Below are 19,445 nucleotides of genomic sequence, written 5' to 3'. Positions count from 1 at the left end.
ACACCCCCCGCCCCCCGCCACACACACCCCCCGCCCCCCGCCACACACCCCCCCCGCCACACACCCCCCCCGCCCCCCGCCACACACACCCCCCGCCACACACACCCCCCGCCACACACACCCCCGCCCCCCGCCACACACACCCCCGCCCCCCGCCACCCGCCACACACACCCCCCGCCCCCCGCCCCCCGCCACACACACCCCCCGCCCCCCGCCCCCCGCCACACACACAATCTCTGTCTCTCCATCTCTCTGTGTGTGTGCGCCTCACTCTCTGTCTGTCTGTCTCTCTCTCTCTCTATCGTCTTGTCTCTGCTATCTCGCTGTGCACTTCTCTGTCTCTCTCCTCTTTCACTGTCTCTTTGGTCTTTGTGTGTGTGTGTGCCCCTCTCTGTCTCTGCCTCCCTCTGTGTGTGCTTTTGCCTTTCTCTCTCTCCGTCGCTCCCTGTGACCGTCGACCCCCCACCCCCTCTGCACCGCCCCTCCCCCCGCCTTTTCCTCCATCTCTCTTACTCTCTATCCGAGCCTCCCCACCCGCTCAGCAGGGAGCGTTGTGAGTTTCTTTCGAACAAAGTTTAAAGATCTCTGTTTGAACCCAAGCCATCCGCAATCAGACTGCATTTCTAATCCCCCCCCCGCCCTCTCTCTCTCACACACACACACACACACACAGTCTGTCTCTTTCTCCCTTTCAGTCAATCCCCTTCCTCTCTTGGTCCTACTCAAGCCTTTTCCCACCCCCGACTCTGCCTCGGCGATGAGTCCGCTGTCCGGATCCCTTTTCCCAGGCGTGGGCTGAGGACCTAGCGGTTCGGCAGCGGGGATCATCGCACCACGCTCCCGGACCCCTACAACCTCCAGTTCTCCAGCGGCCTCCAGCATGACCACCGGGCTGGGAGCAGGCATCCGGGCTGCCGGAGCGCTCGCTGCTCAGTGGCTCAGCCCTGCGCCGCCTTTGCCGGGAGCGGGGATCCGAGGTGGGAGAAGGCCTCTTCGCCCGGCTCCTGGGCACAGCTACCTGCCTGAACAGCTGCCTGGCACCGAGCCTGCGCTCCCCGAGCACCCGACCGCGGGTCCGCGACGCCTTCCGGGGCTGAGTAGCCGAAAACTATCTCCTACTGCAAGGTGAGAGCGGGGTTTGGGGTGAAGGGAGGACTGGGGACATGAGCACGGTCCCTGTTTCACATCCTGCGCCGCTCCTATCACAAAGCGAGGGTTTGGGAATGTATGTTTTGGGGGTGAGAATAGCCCTCCCCGGGTGAGGGAAGGCTGGGGGGGACATTGGGAGGGTGTCTATTATACAGCCCTGCGCGGGTTTCCGTAGCCGAACAGCCTACTGCTCTCGTACTACAAGGTAAAGGGAAGGCGGGGGATGGAATGGGGTGGGGTTTCGAGGATAGCCGTCTTGGAAGTGAGAGGACATGGGGAGAGTCACTATCGTACAGCCCAGTGACTGAATGGCTTACAGCTACTGCAAAAGGGTCGTGGTGGGGGTTGGTTTAGGAGAGGGGTGTTGTAGGGAGGTTTGGGGTCACGGGCAGAGCTGCTTTCTGCAGCCGAACAGCCACTGCCACAAGATGAGATGGGAGGAGGTGTTTTCGGAGCGAGGGGATGCCCCCTCGCCCCGCCGCTGTGGGAAGTAGGATCTTTATCGCACAACCCTCCGTAGCCGAATAGCACTCCGACGACAAGGTGGGAAGGCAGGAGGGGCTCCCGGGGATGAGGGAAGGACAGAACCAGGGTCAGTATAAGGTTAGGGGCTGAACAGACCCCTTCCAGGGGCTGAGGGGAGCTCTTATGCCCTCCGCCAAGCGACCAGCCGAGATCGACCCGCAGCTCTCCGACGACAAGGGGACCCTGTCTCAGAGGCTGGAGCATTTCTGGCCGGAGCTCTGAGGGAAAGGGTCATCGCACCCAAAACGTTACCTCGGGACTTTTTCTTGACAGATGCTGAGCATTTTCAGCAACTTGTGTTTGCATTTCTACCCGGAGGTGGGTTTGTGGAGAGACACCATGGTAAGGGAATGGGTGTGGGGTTTGATGGGGCAGTCACAGAGACTGTCGAGAGAGAGAGAGAGGCAACCCCCGTGTCAGGGTTTGGAAAATCTCCGGCAGTGCTTCATTTCTCTCTCAGCCGAAGGCGCTGCGTGCTTTGGTTTCCTTTGCTCTTGTACTCTCTCCCCCTGTGAATAAAGCCAGAGTGAGAGAGAGAGAGAGTTTGTGGCGGGAGAGAGAAAAGGGACAGAAAGATGGAAATAAAGGAGCATGACAAGGGAGTGAAATTAGGGCCAGCAGAGGTGAGAGAGTGGGAGAGAATCAGAGTGATAAAACACAAACAAAAGAGAATGGGAGGTAACGACGTGTTCATGAGCATGAAACAGCAGGACATGCAGCATCAGAGGCCAGGGAAGCTGATGTCAGCCTGTCTGCTGTGTTCATCTCCCTTCCTCCGTTCCCCCCCTCCTCCTGCCCCTTTGCCCCCCCTCCTCCTGCCCCTTTGCCCCCCCTCCTCCTGCCCCTTTGCCCCCCTCCTCCTGCTGCCCCTTTGCCTCCCCACCCCCCTCCTCCTCCTGCCCCTTTGCCCCCCTCCTCCTGCCCCTTTGCGCCCCCGCCCCCCTCCTCCTCCTGTCCCTTTGCCCCCCCGCCCCCCCCCCTCCTGCCCCTTTGCCCCCCCTCCTCCTGCCCCTTTGCCCCCACCCTCCTCCTGCCCCTTTGCCCCCCCTCCTCCTGCCCCTTTGCCCCCCCTCCTCCTGCCCCTTTGCCCCCCCTCCTCCTCCTGCCCCTTTGCCCCCCCTCCTCCTCCTGCCCCTTTGCCCCCCTCCTCCTCCTGCCCCTTTGCCCCCCCTCCTCCTGCCCCTTTGCCCCCCCTCCTCCTGCCCCTTTGCCCCCCTCCTCCTCCTGCCCCTTTGCCCCCCTCCTCCTCCTGCCCCTTTGCCCCCCCTCCTCCTCCTGCCCCTTTGCCCCCCCTCCTCCTCCTGCCCCTTTGCCCCCCCTTCCTCTTGCTCCCTCCAGTCATCCATTCCTTCTTCCAGTCAGTCCTCGCTCCCTCCCTCCCTCGCTCCCTCCCACCCTCGCTCCCTCCCACCAGCCATCCATTCCTCCCTCCCTCGCTCCCTCTAGTCAGTCAAAACAACTAAGAAAATTACAGCACAGGAACAGGTCCTTCAGCCCTCCAAGCCTGTGCCGATCAAGATCCTCTGTCTCACCTGTCACCTATTTTCTCACGGTCTGTGTCCATTTGCTCCCTGCCCATCCACGTACCTGTCCAAATATATCTTAAAAGACGCTAACGTGTCTGCGTCTCCCACCTCCGCTGGCAACACGTTCCAGGTGCCCACCAACCTCTGTGTAAAGAACTTTCCATGCGTATGTCCCTTAAACTTTGCTTCTCTCACTTTGAACTCATGACCCCTCGTAATTGAGTCCTCCACTCTGGGGGTAAAAAGCTTTTTGCTGTTCACCCTGTCTATACCCTCATGATTTTGTTGACCTCAATCAGGTCCCCCCCAATCTCCATCTTTCTCATGAAAATAATCCTAATCTACTCAACCTCTCTTCATGGCTAGCACCCTCCATACAAGGCAGCATCCTGGTGAACTTCCTCTGCACCCACTCCAAAGCATCCACATCCTTTTGGTAATGTGGCGACTGGAACTGTGCACAGTATTCCAAATGTGGCCAAACCAAAGTCCGATACAACTGCGACATGACCTTGGCAAGTCTTGTACTCGATACCCCATCCAATGAAGGAAAGCATGCCATATGCCTTCGAGACCACCCTATTGACCTGCGTTGTCACCTTCAGGGAACAATGGACCTGAACACCAGATCTCTCTGTTCATCAATTTTCCCCAAGACTTTTCCATTTACTGTATAGTTCGTCCTTGAATTTGATCTTCCAAAATGCATCACCTCGCATTTTCCCGGATTGAACTCCATCTGCCATTTATCTGCCCAACTCTCCAGTCTATCTATGTTCTCCTGTAACCTCTGATAGTCCCCTTCACTATCGGCTTCTCCATTCCTCCCTTGTAGTGCGATTAGGCAAGACTAAGGAGGCATAGAATGGGTTAGCAAAATGCAGGACAATGGGGACAATTGAATTGTGGAGCTGGTTTAAGGAACAGATATTGCGTGTCCTTGATAGGTACGTCCCTGTCAGGCAGGGAGGAAGCGATCAGCTAAGGGAACCGTGGTTTACTAAAAAACTTGTATCTCTTGTTAAGCAGAAGAGGGAGGCTGATGTGACGATGAGACCAGATGGTTCACATGAGGTGATGGAGAGCTACAGATTAGCTAGGAAGGATTTAAAGAGAGAGTTAAGAAGAGCAAGGAGGGTACACGAGCAGACACTGGCAGGTAAATAAAGGAGAACCCGAAAGCTTTCGATAGGTATGTGAGGAATAAGAGGATGACTTGGGTAGGCATAGGGCCAGTCAAAGACAGAAGTGGGAAGTTGTGTGTGGACGCTGTGGAGATTGGAGAGGTGCTAAATGAATGTTTCTCATCTGTTTTCACTGAGGGACAGGAGAATATTGTAGAGGAGGTGATTGAGTTAGAGGCTACTAGAATTGAAAGGGTTAAGGTTAGTAAGGAGGAAGTGTCATCAATTCGACAACGTGTGAAGGTAGGTAAAGCCCCTGGGCCTGATAGGATTTTTCCGAGGATTGTCTAGGATGCTAGGGAGGAGGTGGTGGAGCCTTTGGCCTTGATCTTGGAGTCCTCATTGTCTACAGGTTTAGTACCAGAGGAGTGGAGGATTGCAAATGTTGTGCCCTTGTTCAAGAGGGGCAGTAGGAATGACCCAGGCAATTATAGACCTGTGAGCCTTAGGTGTGTTGCAGGAAAAATTTTGGAAAGGATTATAAGAGATAGGATTTATAATCATCCAACAATCAACAACTTGATTGGAGATAGTCAGCATGGATTCGTCAAGGACAGGTCGTGTCTCACAAACGTCATTGAGTTTTTTGAGAAGGTGACCAAGCATGTCGATGAGGGTCGGGCAGTTGGCGTGGTGTACATGGACTTGAGTAAAGCCTTTGATAAGTTTCCCCATGGTAGGCTCTCGGAGAAAATACAGAGGCACGGGATTGAGGGAGATTTAGCCAGTTGGATTAGAAACTGGCTTTCGGTAAGAAGGCAACAAGTGGTGGTTGATGGAGAATATTCAGCCTGGAGTCCAGTTACGCGTGGTGTGCCTCAAGGATCTGTTTTGTGACCACTGCTGTTTGTCATTTGTATAAATGACTTGGACGCAGGAATTGGTTGATGGGTTCGTGAGTTTGCAGATGACACTAAAGTCGGTGGAGTGGTGGACAGTGTGGAAGAATGTTGCAGGTTGCAGGGAGACTTGGATAAACTGCAGAATTGTCCCGAAATTTGGCAAATGGAGATTAATATGGATAAATATGAGGTGATTCACTTTGGGAGGAATAATAGGAAGGCAGAACACCGGGTCAACGGAAAGATTCTTGGCAGTGTAGATGAGCAGAGGGATCGTGGTGTCCGTGTACATAGATTCCTGAAAATTGCCACCCAGGTTGATAGTGCTGTTCAGAAGTCTGATGGTGTTTTAGGTTTCATTGGTAGAGGGATTGAGTTGCGGAGACGTGATGTCATGCTGCAACTCTACAAAACGCTAGTGCGGCCTCAGTTTGAATATTGCGTGGTCGCTCCATTACAGGAAGGATGTGGAATCATTGGAACAGGTGCAGAGGAGATTTACCAGAATGTTGCCTGGTCTGGAGCGAAGGTCTTATGAAGAAAGGCTGAGGAACTTGGGTCTGTTCTCATTGGAGAGAAGGAGGCTCAGAGGGGATTTAATAGAGACATGCAAGATGGTCAGTGGATTAGATAGGGTGCACAGTGAGAGTTTTTTTCCGAGGATGATGACTTCAGCTTGTACAAGGGGGTGCAGCTACACTTTGAGGGGTGATGGATTTAAGACAGATGTCAGAGGCAGGTTCTTTACTCAGAGAGTGGTAAGGGCGTGGAATGCCCTGCCTGCTAATGAAGTTAACTCAGCCACATGAGGGGCATTTAAACAGCCCTTGGATCAGCATATGGTTGACAATAGGATAGTGCAGGGGAATGGGCTTCGATTAGTTCACAGGTCGGCGCAACATGGAGGGCCGAAGGGCCTGTTCTGCGTTGTGTTCTTCTATGTTCAGTTACAGTTCACAGATTACTCTACCACTCATTTTAGTGTTGTGTGAAGAGGATAATGAACATCTGCAGAAGGACGCAGAAAGTGTAAGTGAATGGACAATGGCAGATGGAGTGCAACGATGGTAAAAGTGAGACTATCCATTTTGGTAGCAATTAGGGCAAAATGGAGTATTAGTTAAATGGTGAAAAATTGTAGCATGCTGCTATTCCCCGGCTGAATGTTTTAAAGGCCAAGACAGACAGATCTTTGAACAGCAAAGGAATTGAGTTTAAAAATCGGGAGGGGATGCTCCAGTTGTATAGGGTGCTGGTGAGGCTTGATGTCGAATAGTTTGTACAGTTTTAGTCTCCTCACTTGAGAAAGGATGTGCTGGCAGTGGAGGGGGTGCAAAGGAGCTTCACAAGATTGATTCCACAATTGAAAATGTTGCTGTATGGGGAGAGATTGAGGAGACTTGGATTGCACTCTCTGAGACTTCGAAGAATGAGGGGTGTTCTAATAGCACCTTTTAAAATGATGAAAGAAATAGATAGGAAAGAAACACGGAAGTTGTTTCCACTGATGGGTGAAATTACAACTAGGCGGCACAGCCTCAAAATAAGGGTGAACAGATTTCAGACTGAGTTGAGGATGAGCTTCTTCATCCAAAGGGTTGTGAATCTGTGGAATTCTCTGCTCAGTGAAACAGTCAAGGTTCCCTGGTTGAATGTTTTAAAGGCCAAGACAGATAGATCTTTGAACAGGAAAGGAATTGAGTGTTATGGTGAATGGGAGGGTAAGTGGAACTGAGTCCGCAAAAAGATCAGCGATGACCTTATTGAATGGCGGAGCGAGCTGGAAGAGACAGATGACCTACTCCTTTATTTCTTTTGTCCATATGTCCTTAGATTGCCATCCTTGTCATTCCTCCTTCCCTGGAATAGGCCAGTTCTGAACGCTGATCAGTAGGTCTTTAAATATCTCCCGCGTATCAAATGCCGACTTGTTCAATCAAAGCTCCTCCCAATTAATACTGCTCAGCTCCTACCTAATACTGATGTAATTTTCCTTCCCCCAATTTCGTAGCTTCCCCCAAGGTCCTGATTATTCATAGCTATCTTAAAATGTAAGGAGAGGCGATCACCCCGTTGAAGAAGCTCCTGGTTCAGTGTTTTCCCCCATGTGGGAGTCAACTACAGGTTTTCTTGTTCCAAGGTTGGGGAGGAAATAGCCGAGTGGTATTATTGCTGGACTGTTAATTCAGAGACTTAGATAACATTCTGGGGACCTGTGTTCAAATCCCAGCACAGCAGGTGGTGGAATTTGAATTGAATACAAAAGAAAATCATGAATGAAGAATCTAATGATGACCATGAATCCATTGTCAAATGTCAGAAAAACCCACCTGCTTCACTGATGTCCTTTCGGAAAGGAAACTGCCATCCTTACATGGTCTGGCCTACATGTGACTGCAGACCCACAGCTAGATGATTGACTCTGAACTGTCCCCTTGGCAATTCGGGATGGACAATAAACACTGCCGAGCTAGTGATGTCCTCCTCCCATTAGCAAATAAATAAAATTGGATTCTATGTCTTCCGATTGAAGATCGTTTCTTGTTCTCACAGTAATTTCATCGCTTACAGTCAGTTTCCCTCTTGCCTGTCTTTTTGGAATGTCACGTAGCCCTGCACATTTACCTCCAGTGTTGATCGCCTTATAACCATGTCTTTGTAATAGCTCTCAAATCATGCCCGTCAACCTGTATGTGTGCTATGAATTTGTTGATTTTGTTCTGAATACAATGAGCACGCAAGCAAAGAGTCATTAATTTCGATTTATAACTTTATTTCACCTCTTGACACTATCTACAGCTGTTTTCTGTTTCTACATGCTGTCTTTTCCAGTCCCATGCTGAGTATTGTTATCCCAATAGTTCTTTAATGTCAGTGTGTGTGTATTCCTGGGCGACTATGCTCGTGTGGTCTACGGAGTTGTGGAGGTCACAGTTCTAGGACAGCCATTTCATAGGCCTCTGCTGCAGCTAAGAAGAAAAGACAATCTCTTGCTCTGAGCTCTGCAAACCAGGGCAATGTCAAAAAGGAAACAAGGTCAAAAGAATTTCAACAAGGATCTCAAAATTAACTGCTGAATTCACATAAGCATTCCGGGGATCGCCCAATGTAGTGGCCACAACATCCCACTTTCTATTCCTCACAAACAATCCAAAGGCTGAACTATCCGTATCCCTCTTAACTTTTACGTTTTTTGAGCTAATTTCTGGTTTCTAACTTGTGTGTATTTGTGGTGCCTTCTGACTTCTTGCATTTAGCAATTGATAAACTCACTTTCTCACTAATTCAGTAAAACCTAGTTTTATAGAATCCCCAGTGTGGAAACAGGCCATTCAGTTCGAGAAGTCCACAGCAACCCTACAAAGAGCATCCCACCCAGACCCATCCCCATTCCCTACTCTATCCCTGTCAGCCTGCATTTCCCATGGCTAATATACCTAACCTACACGTGTGTGGGCACTGTGGGTAATTCAGCATTCCCAATCCACCGAACCTGCACATCTCTGGACTGGTCAAAACAATGATTCGATTTGAATTAGTTATAATGCAGCTGTTAACAGTAATCCTCCGTCCCTGTGTTGGAGCGAGATTTAACATTCAAGATCAAAAATGAAACACTTGAACAAGGTAGCTCAAATTGAGGTTGTTGACTTGCTCGCCGAGCTGGCTTGTTTTCATTGAGACGTTTCGTCACCATGATTGGTGACATCACCAGCAGAGCCTCCAACGAAACAATGTTACTTTACTCTGTCTGGAATTTATACTGTCCGGTCAGTTACCATGAGTACTGTCATTTCGGGTTTTGATCTGTATGGGTTTGTATGTGCGGTCCAATTGTATCTGTTTGTTGGTTGCATTATGGGTGGAGGATCACGCCACTCATACGGAACTGGGACAAGGTAACCATAGTAGCCCAAGCCAAGTGTAGACACGCAGAGGAATTCCTGGAGGCATGGTTCACCACCCATTCTGCAGGCTCACATTCTTGGTCTCTTCAGTTTGAATATGATCACTTAACCATATCCTTTATGACAAACAACAGAGTCTTACTTCCTAAAATCTTCAAACAGGACTGTCCAGACAGATTCACTTGTTCTCATGATATCGTCTTCTGCTGGAGGGATTCCGAAATGTCTGCATTCTTCCTCAACTGAGCATTCCTTGCGTTCGTGGTTGACAGAGCTCTCGGCCATGTCCAACCCAGCTCGTACACTTTGGCCTCACCCCTGATGAGGTACCCTGGTCCTCAATGACCAACCCATCAATATCCACATCTAGAAGAACATCAGCCACGATTTCCAACAAGATCCCACCACCAGGCATATATTCCCTTCCCCTCCCTTGTCAGCCTTCTGCAGGGACCATTCCATCAGGACACCTCGGTCCACTCCTTATCCATTCGCAACACCTTCCCATAACCCGACAGCACTTTCCATGCCACCACAGAAGGCATAACATCTGTCCATTTACTTCCTCTGGCTTCACTATCCAACGCTTCCAGGGGAAGCAGCGATTTACCCACACTTCACTCAATCTAGTCTACTGTATTCACTGCTCACAATATTGTCTCGCTCTGCATCGGGGAGACGAAACACAGACTGACCAACCACTTGGCTGAACACCTATATTCTGTACATAAAAATGGCCCCAGGTTTCCAATTGCCTATCACTTGAGCACCCCATCATGATCCCTGGCCAAAATCTCTGTCTCAGGCTTGCTGCAGTACTCCAGTGAGTGCAAGGTAGAAGACAAAAATCTCATGTTTGCTTTGCAGAACACCTCCGCTCGGTTCGCAATCAACAACAGCACCTTCCAGTCACCAACCATTTTAACTCCTTTAACTCCCCCTCCCATTCCGAGGACGGCATGTCCATCATGGGCCTCCTGCAGTGCCACAATGATGCCACCGGAAGGGGTCAGGAACAGCAACTCATATTCCGCTTGGGAACCCTGCAGCCCAATGGTATCAATGTGAACTTCACCAGTTTCAAAATCTCCCCTTCCCCTACTGCATCCCTAAACCAGCCCAGTTCGTCCCCTCCCCCCACTGCACCACACAACCAGCCCAGCTCTTCTCCCCCCCCCCCCCCCAACCCACTGCATCCCAAAACCAGTCCAACCTGTCTCTGCCTCCCTAACCGGTTCTTCCTCTCACCCATCCCTTCCTCCCACCCCAAGCCGCACCCCCCGCTACCTACTAACCTCATCCCACCTCCTTGACCTGTCCGTCTTCCCTGGACTGACCTATCCCCTCCCTACCTCCCCACCTATACTCTCTCCACCTATCTTCTTTACTCTCCATCTTCGGTCCGCCTCCCCCTCTCTCCCTATTTATTCCAGTTCCCTCTCCCCATCCCCCTCTCTGATGAAGGGTCTAGGCCCGAAACGTCAGCTTTTGTGCTCCTGAGATGCTGCTTGGCCTGCTGTGTTCATCCAGCCTCACATTTTATTATCTTGGAATTCTCCAGCATCTGCAGTTCCCATTATCTCTGATACTATTTATAACACACCACACTGACTGTAACTACAAGCTGTGTGTTTCTTCAACAAAATATCTGCAAATAAACAAACATCCTGGATGAAGACTTATTATCTGACACTCCACTCACACCAGTTGTATGATCTTTTGATCTGTCTGCTTATAAATTGTGTGCCTGTGTGTTTTCCTCTCTGACCACACGTGATGAAGGGACTGCACTTCAAAAGCTTGTATGATTTCAAATAAACCTGTCAGATTATAACCTGATGCTATGTGGCTTCTGACTTTGTCCATCCTCGTCCAACACCAGCACCTCCACATTATAAGTGTTTGAAACCAAGTCAGTGCAACAGGTATATGTCGAACATTTGACTTCAGAAGGATGCCTCGTGCTGAAAAGTTTATTAATAACAAAGGATTTCTCCATTATGCCATCTATCATAACATGCTGCGCCTCACAGTCATAATGAAAGGATGCCCACTTTAATTTAGCAGCGCCAAGAACAGTTATGGACATTTTTAGCATGGGAGAAGGCCATTCAACCTATTTTATCTGTACCAGCTCTCTCCCAGAGCAACAAAATTAATCCTTTTCTCGAATTCATTCCACATATTTCGCAGGATTGAAATATATAGGTACATAGTTAAGAGATTTTAACATCGAGTGAGCAGTTCTCGCACTTCACCTTGTCACTAACAATTGAAAACGTGACTTAGAAAGAGTGGGGTCTTTATTTTGTTCTGTTGTGATGATGAAGAAGATGCAAGTCCAAGTGCTGGAACTGGCCTCTTGAACTTAGAAACATTTAAATGTATATAAAATGAATTCTGTGCGCATCTATTAAAAGCAGTTTTATGGAAGGAAAAGGTACCAAAGAAGATTTGGTGTATTGTACTTGATGCTATTATACTCCAACCTGTGAAAACAGAACTCTACGACTGTGAGTGTTGAGATCTGAGAGGGTGCTATCTTGTTTGAATTTACATTGCTAAGTCTAGGCCTATTTTCCCAACAGCAAAATTGGTAATGCAGAAAGAAATGGATGTTTCTCGCATTTGTTGGCTGTAAGTGTCTGTTTAAAGTTTGAGTACAGTTTCCTCATATACAGGTGCTTAACCTGCTTTTACAGTTTGAACATTTGTTGTGCCAATGAAAATTGTTTGAATGGTTTCACCTCCAGTTTTCTTCTTTATACATATTTGGTATTTTTTCAGGGTAAGGACTGCCTGCAAAATCTGAGATTGGGCTTTGAAAGACATCAACCTTTGCTTGCGAGAGATAATGGTAACTGCAGATGCTAGAGAATGCGAGATAACAATGTGTGGAGCTGGATGAACACAGCAGGCCAAGCAGCATCTCAGGAGCACAAAAGCTGACATTTCGGGCCTCGACCCTTCATGCGAGAGAACGTAACGTAAGAAAGAAGAACAGGACTAAGTAGTATTATCCTTCAAAGCCTTGTTGAGTTGATTTGTCCTGTTTTGTTCCTTACTTTTACATTTATTAAATCCACTTTTTTAAAAGCATTCTTTCACAGGATGAGGGCACTGCTGGCAAGGCTAACATTCATTTCCCATCCAGGAATGGCTTGGTAGGTCATTTTGGAAGTCAGTAGAGAGTCAGCCATATTCCTGTGAATTTGAAGTCAGATACCAGAATTGTGAAGGGATGCAGATTCCCTTCCCTAAAGAATAGATTAGTGAATTCAGTTTTCTGTTACAATAATTTATGATAGTTTCATCGTCACTGTTACTTTTAACTCGAGATCTTTATGAATTAAATGTCATTTCCAGCAGATGCTTTTGTATATTATATTTAATATTAGGATTTTAGTTTTAACTTAATTTCTTATTAACATTTAATCATTAATTTCAGGATGTTTCTCAGATTTTATACGCTTCCTCTCCATTAGGTTTTTAAAGAAGAAATTGCCCCAGTCAAACAAGAAGTCAAAATATTAAATGATCTGGCCAGTCAATTATCTCCGCTTGATGTCTGTTTCTCTCCAAAGATTTCTCACCAGCTTGACGACCTAAATATGAGGTTGAAATTTATACAGGTAACAGTGAAAACATTTTCTAAACTAGCCAATCTGTTGAAGAAAGCATGTCCAGATAATTTGGCTTCAAATATATGAGCAAGATAAAGAACCGTTTCAATTGAAGCAAGCAATTAATATTTTATTATCATAGTTTATGAAGTTATCCAATTTTATAATATTACGTTTTCAAAAATACAATGTTCTTGTCTGTAGTCTGCACTTTAGAATGTAATCGCAAAACAAAATCCAAATAGTGAGACATGTGAGCATCCGAACTACAGTCTGAAATGGCTCAGGACTGGAACAATTTGAATATATTCAGGATGAAGCTGCAGGTGGCAGATATTTTTCCCGATCCATCCAAAAGAATTTGGAATTGGACCATTGTGCTCACTGCTGTACACTTCAGTATTATGTATTGTTTCATAATTTAAGTCCCTGAGAAAGGCATACTTTAATGAATTGCAACAAAGATATACTTGATGCATTGAAGGGAAGAATGACATAAAGTTGTATGAACTGCATGTATTTCTTTCAATTGAGCAGATTTTGATTGATGTCAGCAAAGTAGTAGATGAAAGTTTTCTTTATCCCATAAAGCCGCATGAAATGTTTTATTGAGCAAATTATTTCAGTCTTGTTCTGTGTCAGCAGCACGCTTGGCCATATAGCGCAATAAAACTCCTTATCGGTTCTAGCAAGCAGACAAAAACATAAAAAGCACCAGGATCTGGATGTTCTACCTCTTGACCCTACCTCACCATCCGATAAGACATGGCTGACCTGCCCGGGACTCAACTCCTCTTCCATACCAGCTTCTCAGAGCGCTCAACTTCTCTATTTCAAAAATCTTATCTACCACCTTCTTTAAATACTTCCAGTGATCTACCTTTCACAATTCTCTTGTATTCTAAACAATCGCTACCTGCTGAAAGAAGAAATTCCTTTGCATCTCAGGTTTCAATAAATGTTCCCTTCTTCTGTAACTATGTTGCTGAGTTTGAGATTTCCACAATAATGGAAACATTGTCTTCACATCTAGCCTGTCAAAAAATTTTGTGTTTCAGTAAGATCACCCCTCATTCTTCTAAACTTGAATGAATAAAGACCTTCTGTGCAACCATTCTTGATAAATCATGATCCGATGAATCGGCCCAGTGAGTCTCTTTTGAACTGCTTCCTATGGCTGTGTATCCTTTCTTGTATTTCTCCAAGTGTGACCTCCTCAATAGCCTGATCAGTTGCAAAAAAACTTGCCCATTTTTAAACTGAAACCTCCTTACAATAAAGGCCAAAATTCCATTTGCCTTCTAAATTACTTGCATCACCATCGTCATGGCTCACATCAACTCCAACCTACCAAAGTGCTTTGATCCTTTGCAATTCACCTACCACTGCAACAGGTCTCCAGCTGATACCGTCTCCCTGGCCTGACAGTCATCCCTGGAATGTCTGGATAACAAGGATACCTACATCAGGCTGTTACTTATTGATCAGACCACCACCTTCCACACTGTAATTCCAAACAAACTCCTCTCTGAACTCTGAGACCTCGGCCTCAGCATCCCTCTCTGTAACAGGATTCTCGACTTCCTGACCCAGAGACCACAATCAGTAAGGATAGGTGACAACACTTGCTCCACCGTAAACCTCAACACCGGTGCCCAGCAAAGCTGCCCCTACTCTATACTCCTTATGCAATCATGACTGTGTGGCCCCAACTCCATTTACAAGTTTGCTGATGACGCTTCCATTGTAGGTCGGACCTCAAACAACAATAAGTCAGATTACAGGAAAAGCAATTGAGTGCTTGCTGGCATGATGGAAAGATAACAATCTGTCCATCAGCATAAGCAAAATGGAGGAGCTGGTCATTGATTTCAGGAAGCTTCTGTCTGCAGCAATGGTGCTGAGGTGGAGATGGTTGATAGTGTGAAGTTCCTGGGAATGTTGCTCACCAACAATCTGTCCTGGTCAACCCATGTCGACATGATGGTCAAGGAGGCTAAGAAAATTCAGCATGTCCATGAGGACCCTACCTGTTTTTGGAGATGCATCCTATCTGGATGCATCACTGTGTGGTATGGCAGTTGCTGTTCCCAAGACTGCAAGAAGCTGAAGAGAATCATGAGCACAGCCCAATCCGTCACGCAAACTAGCCTTCCCTCCATTGACTCCATCTACACTTCCCACTGCCTTGAGAAAGCAACCAACATAATCAAAATACCCCCTCACTCTGATTATACTCTCTTCTGTCGGGCAGAGGATATCAGATTGAAAAAGCGTACAAATAGATTTAAGAACAGCCTCTTTCCTGTTGTGACTTTTGAACGGACCTCTCAAGTGTTAATTCTGATCTCTCTCTCTCAGCCTCTTCTCTGTGGCTGTAACACTATTCTGCACTTTGTACGGTGTGATTTGCCTACACAGCATGCAAATCAACACTTTTCACAGTATCTCAGTACATGTGACAGCAACAAAACAATCATTCACCTGCACGCTAGTATGTGTTTCATGGACGAGAGCATCCAAGTCCCCTACCCTGCATTTTTTTTTAGAGTCTCCCTCTATTTAAGTAAGAGTCTATCTTTTGATTCTTCCTACCAAAGTGTACTTTCCTACATTAAACTCTCTCTACCAACTTTTTTCCGACTTGCTCGACCTGTCTATCCCCTTGCAGATTCTTTCTGTCCTCATGACAACATTCCCTTACTCTATTTTTGTAGCATCAGCAAATTTGGATGAATTTATGCCTTGTCCCCTCCTCTAAGTTATCAATATAGAGAGTAAATAATTCTCGTCCTTGGACTGATCCCTGTGGCACTCCACTAGTTATGGCTTTCCGGCCTGATAAAGATGGTGGTTAGAAAATAACTGGCTGAACCACTGAAATGAAAAATGTGAAAAAATATGCGTTTTCATTGTTTGTGAAATAGTTAAATCAGAGTGTAGATAATAAAATGTAAATATTACAGTAGTTCTTCATAGTTTATCATTGAGCTTTATGAGAATTCTGAATATAGTTCCTGATTTATGATAGCATCAGTTTTCATGCATCTTTGTCTGAGAATTCAGATTTGTTTTGTCAAAAATTGTGCTGTGCCACACATGATATTTGCTAAATCTGTCCTGTCCCAGCAGTTCAACTCGTTCAGTTTTGAGATAACTTTTGTAAGGACCCCACAGTTGAGCTACCTTGCGTTGATAGCTCACTACACACTTCTTGCATTGAAACAAATGCAACTCAGACCACCTGTCCGTCAGCGTTCATCATCTGCTCTGTGTCTACTCTTCCTTTTAGTCACACTGACTTCATTATCTAGTTCCTTACAGGCTGTAGTTATTATCTTGTTACTGCCCACTAACCTGTGCATTTGGCTCCCATCCCCCTGCCACATTACGAGGTCTTACGAGGAAAGGCTGAGGGACTTGAGGCTGTTTTCATTAGAGAGAAGAAGGCCGAGAGGTGACTTAATTGAAACATATAAAATAATCAGAGGGTTAGATAGGGTGGATAGGGAGAGCCTTTTTTCTGGATGGTGACGGCGAGCGCGACGGGGCATAGCTTTAAATTGAGGGGTGAAAGATACAGGACAGATGTCAGAGGTAGTTTCTCGACTCGGAGAGTAGTAAGGGAATGGAACGCTTTGCCTGCAATGGTAGTAGATTTGCCAACTTTAGGTACATTCAAGTCGTCGTTGGATAAGCATATGGACGTACATGGAATAGTGTTGGTTAGATGGGCTTGAGATCGGTATGACAGGTCGACACAACATCGAGGGCCCAAGGGCCTGTACTGTGCTGTAATAGAACATAGAACATAGAACAGTACAGCACAGAACAGGCCCTTCAGCCCACAATGTTGTGCCGACCATTGATCCTCATGTATGCACCCTCAAATTTCTGTGACCATATGCATGTCCAGCAGTCTCTTAAATGACCCCAATGACCTTGCTTCCACAACTGCTGCTGGCAACGCATTCCATGCTCTCACAACTCTCTGCGTAAAGAACCTGCCTCTGACATCCCCTCTATACTTTCCACCAACCAGCTTAAAACTATGACCCCTCGTGCTAGCCATTTCTGCCCTGGGAAATAGTCTCTGGCTATCAACTCTATCCATGCCTCTCATTATCTTGTATACCTCAATTAGGTCACCTCTCCTCCTCCTTTTCTCCAATGAAAAGAGACCGAGCTCAGTCAACCTCTCTTCATCAGATAAGCCCTCCAGTCCAGGCAGCATCCTGGTAAACCTCCTCTGAACCCTCTCCAAAGCATCCACATCTTTCCTATAATAGGGCGCCCAGTACTGGACGCAGTATTCCAAGTGCGGTCTAACCAAAGTTTTCTCGAGCTGCAACAAGATCTCACGACTCTTAAACTCAATCCCCCTGTTAATGAAAGCCAAAACACCATATGCTTTCTTAACAACCCTGTCCACTTGGGTGGCCATTTTAAGGGATCTATGTATCTGCACACCAAGATCCCTCTGTTCCTCCACGCTGCCAAGAATCCTATCCTTAATCCTGTACTCAGCTTTCAAATTCGACCTTCCAAAATGCATCACCTCGCATTTATCCAGGTTGAACTCCATCTGCCACCTCTCAGCCCATCTCTGCATCCTGTCAATGTCCCGCTGCAGCCTACAACAGCCCTCTACACTGTCAACGACACCTCCGACCTTTGTGTCGTCTGCAAACTTGCTGACCCATCCTTCAATTCCCTCGTCCAAGTCATTAATAAAAATTACAAACAGTAGAGGCCCAAGGACAGAGCCCTGTGGAACCCCACTCACCACTGACTTCCAGGCAGAATATTTTCCTTCTACTACCACTCGCTGTCTTCTGTTGGCCAGCCAATTCTGTATCCAAGCAGCTAAGTTCCCCTGTATCCCATTCTTCCTGACCTTCTGAATGAGCCTTCCATGGGGAACCTTATCAAATGCCTTACTGAAGTCCATATACACCACATCCACAGCTCGACCCTCATCAACCTTTCTAGTCACATCCTCAAAAAACTCGATAAGGTTTGTAAGGCATGACCTACCCCTCACAAAGCCGTGTTGACTGTATTTGATCAAGCCATGCTCTTCCAGATGGTCATAAATCTTATCCCTCAGAATCCTTTCTAACACCTTGCAGACGACAGACGTGAGACTTACCGGTCTATAATTGCCGGGGATTTCCCTATTTCCTTACTTGAAGAGAGGAATTACATTTGCCTCTCTCCAGTCCTCAGGTACGACTCCAGTGGAGAGCGAGGATGCAAAGATCTTCGCAAGTGGCAAAGCAATTGCATTTCTCGCTTCCCAAAGCAGCCGAGGACAAATCTGATCCGGGCCTGGCGACTTGTCAATCTTAATGTTTGACAAAATTTTCAGCACATCAGCTTCCTCTATCTCTATCCATTCCAGCATGCACACCTGCTCTTCAAAGGTTTCATTCACTACAAAGTTGGTTTCTTTCGTAAAGACAGAAGCAAAAAACTCATTTAGGGCTTCCCCTACCTCCTCAGGCTCCACACACAAGTTCCCTATGCTATCCCTGATCGGCCCTACTCTTTCTTTGACCATTCTCTTATTCCTCACGTAAGTGTAAAATGCCTTTGTGTTTTCCCGGATTCCTTCTGCCAAGCCTTTCTCGTGCCCCCTCCTGGCTCTCCTCAGACCATTTTTGAGCTCCTTCCTTGCCTGCATGTAATCCTCTCTAGCTGAACTTGACCCTAGCTTCCTCCACCTTATGTAAGCTACCTTCTTCCTTTTCACTAGAAGCTCCACCGCTCTCGTCATCCAAGGTTCCTTAATCTTACCCCTTCTTGCCTGTCTCAGAGGGACATATTTACTCATCACTCCCAACAACTGTTCCTTAAACCATCTCCACATGTCTATAGTTCCCTTACCATGGAACGACTGCTCCCAGTCCATGCTTCCTAGCTCATGTCTAATCGCATCATAGTTTCCTCTTCCCCAATTAAATATCCTCCCATTCTGCCTAATCCTCTCCTTCTCCATAGCTATGTAAAATGTGAGGCAGTTATGGTCACTATCACCAAAATGCTCTCCCAATGTTCTGTGTTCTGTGTTTTATTTATTGTTGAATAGCAGCAGGAGGTGAGGAGGCAGAGACTGCAACCCTGAGGTCACGGAGGGAAGGAAAAGAGGCTCTTACTTGGAGATTGAGAAGCAGGAGAGGGCACAACCCAGAGGTTTGGGAGTGGAGAGAGGCTGCAAGTTGGAGGTCAAGGTGAGGAGAGGCACCAGTTGATGTTGTAGATTAAATGTAATACAGAAAATTGTGAAGTTTGGTTCGAAAAACAGTACATAAAACAGAAGGAACCATTCTAAATGGGTGCAGAAGCAGACCGGTTTTGCTGTTCTGTGCATAAACCATTCAGTTAAACCACAGCTAGTCTGAGCTTCAACTCTGTTTACCTGCTGAAAAGGCATGTCGACTGAAAACATTAGCTTGCTTTCTCTCCATGGCTGCTGCCTGACCTACTGTGGTCTCCGGCATTTTTTGTCGTCAGTCTGTTTACCTCCCTTTCTTCTATATCCTTTCATAGCCTTAGCTATCAAAAATAATTTCAGTCACACTCATTCTTATTGATCCAGCACCCACATTCTTTTATGAGAGAGTATTTGAGATCTTGACTGTTGTTTGTATTAAGATAAAAGTGCTTCCTGATTTCAGTTCTGAA

At 46.9% G+C, this 19,445-nt stretch overlaps 1 long non-coding RNA gene across 6 annotated transcripts in view; it reads left to right on the top strand.

Moving 5' to 3' along the window:
• Nucleotides 1-223: 223 nt before the first annotated feature.
• Nucleotides 224-19,445, top strand: part of LOC132209006 (uncharacterized) — a 156,264-nt gene continuing 137,042 nt past the window's right edge. For all 6 annotated transcript variants that reach the window (XR_009445071.1, XR_009445070.1, XR_009445072.1 and 3 more), the window contains exons 1-3: nucleotides 224-1,126; nucleotides 11,923-12,122; nucleotides 12,621-12,767. This is a non-coding gene — a long non-coding RNA (uncharacterized LOC132209006). The remainder of the gene's footprint in view (nucleotides 1,127-11,922; nucleotides 12,123-12,620; nucleotides 12,768-19,445) is intronic.

This window comes from Stegostoma tigrinum, unplaced genomic scaffold (assembly GCF_030684315.1).
Source record: "Stegostoma tigrinum isolate sSteTig4 unplaced genomic scaffold, sSteTig4.hap1 scaffold_61, whole genome shotgun sequence".
Lineage (NCBI taxonomy): Eukaryota > Metazoa > Chordata > Chondrichthyes > Orectolobiformes > Stegostomatidae > Stegostoma > Stegostoma tigrinum.
This window is presented reverse-complemented; position numbering and strand designations above follow the sequence as displayed.